Here is a 6881-nt window from a genome sequence, read left to right on the forward strand (position 1 = left end):
CAATATGTGCTTGACACTTTTATATAGTGTATAAATGATTAATGCAATCATAGAATTCTCATTTTCAAACATGGTCATGTTTGGAATGTATGAAAGCACATGCTGGAATATCTAAATTTTTGTCAGTTTACTTAATCTTTTCATCCCCATAAAGCTTATTTAGTCTCCCGATAATGGGAGTTAGTACAACAATATGAACTTAAAAGTGAATTATTTTGTACAAATAATTGTTCTATTTAGGAGCTTGCAACTTAGATGCCATCTCTATTGAAGAGGTTAGATTTCTTACTATTGACTTCATCCATATTCACAGAAATTGTTAAAATATTTAAGCAAAGCTCTTAACATACCAAATATGTAATATAAATGATGCTAAGATTTTTATTATACAAAGTAGTATTGAATATCAAAAATATAGAGAGGTAGTGTAAATGGATGCAACAAATTTAACTAAGATATACAATATCTAGACAAATGGAAAGTTCTTAGGGTCAAAACATGGTCGTTGGAATGCATTTGAATTTTTAAATACTCTCCTTGTATTTTCAGATGAGACAACATTTTGCAAGTGATATGGAATGATTCCATGGCATTGAACTTTGATCATGTTATTAGAACCCAGAGAATGATAATAGAATAACAAATCCTTTTGAAGGTAATTAACAAATTGTCATAAGGAATATTGTGATTTCATATTTCAATTCAAGAAAATGACCACATTGACTCTATATCTCCTATTTTATATAATTTTCTACATATTTAATATGACATGAATTATTGTAGAAGTCATCCTTTCATCTTTTTGAATGCTAAATTGGTTGCTTTTGTTAACAGCCTCAACATGAGCAGAGCAAACAAGATCATGGTCATGAGCAAAACAACCATTGCTGAGGTTGTTTCTAAAGTACATGTAATTCCTTTCCTTATCAATTGTTTATAGTTTGGTCTATATATGACCTAATCGTATATTTGGTTTGCAAGAAAAAAAATATATTATCTCATTTGACATGATAATATGATGCTTGGATTTGTCATCTTTGTAAACCCTTGGTATATTCAATGTTTCCCTTTGGTCCAGATTGTCAACCACTAAAATATATATGAACATACATGTTATTACCCCTACAGTAAATATATAATATCTCATTATTCATTAATACCAGCTATGACTATGTTAATTATGTTGAACACGTCCCTTTACTAGACTTTCAAAACTTCATTACAAAATCAACATTCCATAATGATTCATATGACATGCAAGGTGTTTGAAACAATCTGTATCATTTAGTTTGATCACGTGGAAAGTGCATTCACGAGAAAGTTATGATGTGGTTGCCAAACACATGACATTCATTTTTCCCATATGTATTATGATTACTGGCTCTACACATGGTGGATGGCACAATATCTACCCGAGGGGATTCGAACCTAGGAAGTGGGTAATACACTTGATTTTGTTTTTGAGCTTTAATGTTCAAATCTTTGTTGGGTTCCTGTACTCAGGTGGGAATTTGAATGGAATAGAGGATGAAAGGGAGTCCGCATATGAAGAGGGGATGAAACAGACCAGAGCACCAGGTAGATCTTCATTAGGAATGGAGTATGTATAGAAATGGGTAGCACATTACTTTCTCCAACACATCATACATAAGAAATGCGCTGCCCATTTCCATAGATGCTTCGTTCCTCATGAAGATCTACTCAGTGCTCTAGCTCTGTTTCATCCTCATCTTCATATGCAAACTCCCTTTCATCCTCTATTCCATTCAAATTCCTACCTTAGTATAGGAAGCAAACAAAGATCTGAATGTTAAAGTTCAAAAACAAAATCAAGTGTATTACCAACTTCCTAGGTTTGAATCCCCTCAATGTAGAGAAGTAGACCCAATAAAAGAAAAGTAGTTTGCATTACAGGCCAAACTAACTAATTGAAAGGAATGATTAAGCTTTTCATCATTACTTGGCCTCAATTAAAAATATTTAATCACTTCTCCACTCTGTTGGGTTCAATACATGATACAAATTCTTTTCCTTCTTTTATTTCCACTTGCAAAGGATATGAGCATAATTTTGTAGACTAGAGGAATAGTTATTGGCCATTTTCTATCATTTAATATTTATCTAATTTATTTTTATTTACATTTTGTAATCTTAGCTTCGATTGGTTGGAGTTTGAACTCAATGGTTGTAACTAAGTTATACTTGATCTCTTTAAAATACACCTTTGCATATTCTTATAGGATCTCTTTTTCCAATTCTTTTGCAAAATTCTCTTCTATAGACATAGAGACTGATGCAGGGGAGTCCCCTTAATACCATAAACTCATAACAAAAGCAAAGGAACAACAAAAAATGCGAGAATAAAATATGAACTTTTTATTATTGTCGCAAATGTGGAATTATAGAATTCTTAATTACAATATTCTAACCCAAATGGGCGCCTTCATTGCAGTAATCAACAAGATAGTGTTGCTAACTATTCCCTAGAGTTGTCCTAGACAATCTTTAGGCATTTCTTAAATAGGCAGTTTTATGCCACCTACGAAGGTTCTAGGTGCTTAAACTTAATACCAAGGGCCGATAGACCCTAATTATACACATAGAGTTGGCCAAATACATCTTTGACAAATTATTTTAAAAATTTCAGTAGCCCAACTTTTAAAGGCCATAACTCATGAACCATTGCTCTGATTGGCTATTATAACCACTTTTTAGAAACACCAGCTCTAACCTATAGGCTTGGAATGATGCTAGTGCCCTTCTGTCAAGTTTTCGGACCTCATCCGAGCACTCTAAGGCCTCCAATGTGAGCTTGAAGATTTTTCTACAAATTTTTCCACCAAAATTTTTTAATACCTTCTCTGATACTAATGCTTGAGCAATGAGATTTTTATGGTAGGCTTACAACTCTAAAATGAACCTTCTTGTAGAAAATGAGAACATTCTGATCTCGTATGACAAACTTACTAAAAATAGAAAGTTCCCATAAATAATAACCACCTTGTCTACTAGTCCTTATTAAAATAGAAAAGGCTGAAAATAAAATATTTTTGGGTGATGCAAGATTTTCCTTACACCCAGGATGCTCCTGCATCAGACACTTGGAGTAATTTGAGAAGTGACCCCATCATGTCTCAGGTGTTTAGAGGAAAACCAAGATGGTTGACCTCCTCCTTTGCTAGCCATGATAAATCCTCAACTAGTCTCCCTTTCCATTTGACCAAATATTCCTCATAAGTTTTGTTTCTAGTACTTTTTCCAATATGATTGTCTAGTATCTCCTCAATCTCCTTGGTAGTTGAACTAGCTATTGGAATGTTCCATTGTGCTTCTACAACTTCATGTCCATCACCTCCTTCATAATACTTTGTCAAATCTAAAATATTAAATACTGGTGAAATATTCAATTCAGCAGGCAACTCCATATGCATTTCTAGAATCATGCCTCTTCACTATCTTGCACAGTCCAAACTTCTTCATGATCTTCAGCTTATTATATGTAGCTACTGGAAAACACTCCTTTCTCAAATGAACCATGACTTCATCTCCAATTTGAAATTCCTTATATCTCCTTTTCACATGTACCTTAGCCTTATACTATCTATTCATCTTTATGATGTGCTTCCTCACATCCTCATGGATGTTCTTCAAATGTTCAGCAAAATCTTCTGCTTCAGCATTACTTATCTCTCCCTTATCCAACTTCCTCAATTCAGAAACATTTCTGGGACTACTCCCATATACAATCTAGAATGGTGATTTACTATTACTCCTACTGATAGAATTATTATATGCAAGCTCCACCTATGGTAAAATCATATCCCATCCTTTTGGTTTATCTCCAACCAAGTATCTCAGCAAGTTTTCCAAACTGTGATCCATATCTTTTGTATGTCCATCAGTCTGTGGATGATGTGATGAACTGAACTTCAAATTTTTCTTCAACTTCTTCCACAATGTACGCCAGAAATACCCAACAAATTTGGTATCTCTATCTGAAACTATACTCTTTGGCAGACCATGCAATCTCACCACTTCTCTGAAAAATAACTGTGCTACATGAACAACATCACTAGTCTTCTTGCAAGGAATAAAATGTGCCATCTTTGAAAACCTATCAACCACCACAAAAATAGAATCATGCCCATGTTGTGTCCTCAGTAATCCAAGAACAAAATCCATGCTGACATCCTCCCATGGCTTCTCTGTTTACAGGTAATGGCTAATACAACCCTGTATTCTGATTCACTCCTTTCACCATCTAACATACTCAGAAACTTTGTACAAACTTCATCACATCTTGTTGTAACTATGGCTAGTAATAATTTTCAGCAACCAAAGCTATAGTTTTATCTCTACCAAAATTTCTAGCCAATCCTTCACTATGCTTCTCCTTGATGATGTTCTCTCTCATTGAATTTCTTGGAATGCACAACTAGCTTCCTTTGAACAACATACTATCTTGGATCATAAAATCCAACCATTTTGTCCTGTCAAGTGTAATAGGTTCTGTACAAGCCTTCCATGCTTCACCAAAATTAGGATCATCTCGATACAATGTACTAAGTTCCTTGAACCCAACTACCTCTATCTGCATTTTTATCAGCAAAAGTTGTCTTCTACTAAGAGCATCTGCAACTTTGTTAGACTTCCCACTTCTGTGTTTCAAAACAAATATATAACTTTGCAAAAATTCAACCCACTTTAAATGCCTTTGGTTCAATTTTCCTTGACTATTCAAATATTGCAAAGCTTGATAATCAGTACACAAAGCAAACTCCTTGGGAAGAAGATAGTGTCTCCACTTCTTCAATGCTTAAACTATGGCATAAAATTCCTAATCATAAATAGAATATTTTCTTTTTGTATCATTCAACTTCTAACTAAAATAAACAACAGGTCTACCTTCTTGGCTCAAAAAAGGTTCTATTGTAATACCACTAGCATCACAGCCTACTTGAAACACCTTGTTAAAATCAAGAAGTGCTAAAATAGGTTTCTCAGTAACTTTATGTTTCAACAGATTGAAACTCTTATCTACTCCTACAATCCACTTAAACTCTTTCCTATCTCCTCTCATTATTTCAGTCAAGGGTCCACAAATACTACTAAAACTTCTTATGAACTTTCTATAAAATGTAGCCAATCCATGAAAAGATCTTACCTCTGTCATACTCCTTGGAGTAGACCATTCAAGGATAACTGTCACTTTCTCTGGGTCCATTTTTAGACCTTCTCCTTATACTACAAATCCCAAGTACACCAAATCCTTTACAAAACTGCACTTCTTCAAGTTTATCAACAACTTTTCTTCTCTCAATTTTTCAAACACCTTGTGAATATGAATCAAATGCTCCTCTAATGTCTTACTAAAGATCAATTTATCATCTAGGTAAAAAAGGACAAACTTACCTAGAAACTCCTTCAATACCTCATTCATGAGCCTCATGAAAGTGCTCAGTGCATTGGTTAGCCCAAAAGACATGACTAACCACTCATACAGTCCTTCCCTTGTCTTGAAAGCAGTCTTCCACTCATCACCTTCTCTTATACGAATCTAATGGTACCCACTCTTCAAATCTATCTTTGTGAAATACTGAGCTCTGCTCAAATAATCCATAATATCATCCATCCTCAGCAAAGGAAATCTATACTTGATGGTGATCTTATTGATAGCACAAGAATCTATGTACATCCTCCATTCTCCATTCTTCTTTGGTGCTAACACTCCTAGTACAGCACATGGACTCAGACTCTCTCAAATCAACCCCTTCTACAACAACTCATTAACTTTGTTGTTCAACTCTTCAATTTCTATTGGTGTCATTTTGTGCACTACCTTGTTTGGCAAGCTAGCTCCTGGAACCAAATCCATCTGGTGACTGATCTTCCTCATTGGGGGCAATCCATCAAGTACATTATCTGATACAATATCATAAAACTCTTCCAACATATCTACAATTTTTGCAAGTACCTCCTCTACTTCTTCTTTACTATATTTAGGAACTATATCAAAACACATATGCTCATGCTTCATACCTGTAAGAAACTCTTTTCCATCAACAAAACATATTCTGGCAGCACTACATACCTTTTCTTCTTTATCATTCAATGGCTTCAACTTATGTTTCACTCCAGCCTTAGTTAGAGTGTAGGTATTTTCTCACCCATCATGTACAACATGCCTATCAAACTGCCATGGCCTACCCAACAACATATGGCATATGTCCATAGGTATGATATCGTATAGTACCTCATCTTGGGAGCTCCCAATCTTTAACTTCACTAAGCACTGCTCATTGACCATAACCTTGTGGTCATCTTGCACCCAAGCAATATGGTATGGATGTAGGTGTTTCTGTCTCTTCAGCTTCAACTTGGTGGCCATCGTTTCTGACACCAAATTTTTAGTACTTCTACCATCAATGATCACATCACAACACTTATCTTCACATCTGCACCTTGTTCAAAACAAACTCCTTTGATCAAGTTCATTTTCACCACTTAGCAAGACTCTTCTCTTAACTAGGACTTCTCCTCTTTCAGCATCTTCAGAATACGAGGATTTTGCATCTTCATCAACATGTGCAACTCTCACCTAACCTTCTATTCTTTGATCTATCATTCCTTGGTGCTGGGTATATTCAAATGCTCTATGGCCTTCTTCCCTATAGTGTAAACATTTTCCACAAAAGCCTCCTCTTCCATATCCTTTTCCTCTTCCTCTTCCTCTCTAATCTCTATTGTTCTGATCATGGAAATGATTGGAATTGTTTCCCCTTTGGTTGTAGTTGCTACTTCTAGTATCATCCCTATTCTTCTAGTAATTATTACAGCCTCCATAAGATCGTCCGCTAGATCTTCCACCATGACCTCTTCCA

This window comes from Cupressus sempervirens, chromosome 6 (assembly GCF_028749045.1).
Source record: "Cupressus sempervirens isolate cs-2001-9-10 chromosome 6, ASM2874904v1, whole genome shotgun sequence".
Lineage (NCBI taxonomy): Eukaryota > Viridiplantae > Streptophyta > Pinopsida > Cupressales > Cupressaceae > Cupressus > Cupressus sempervirens.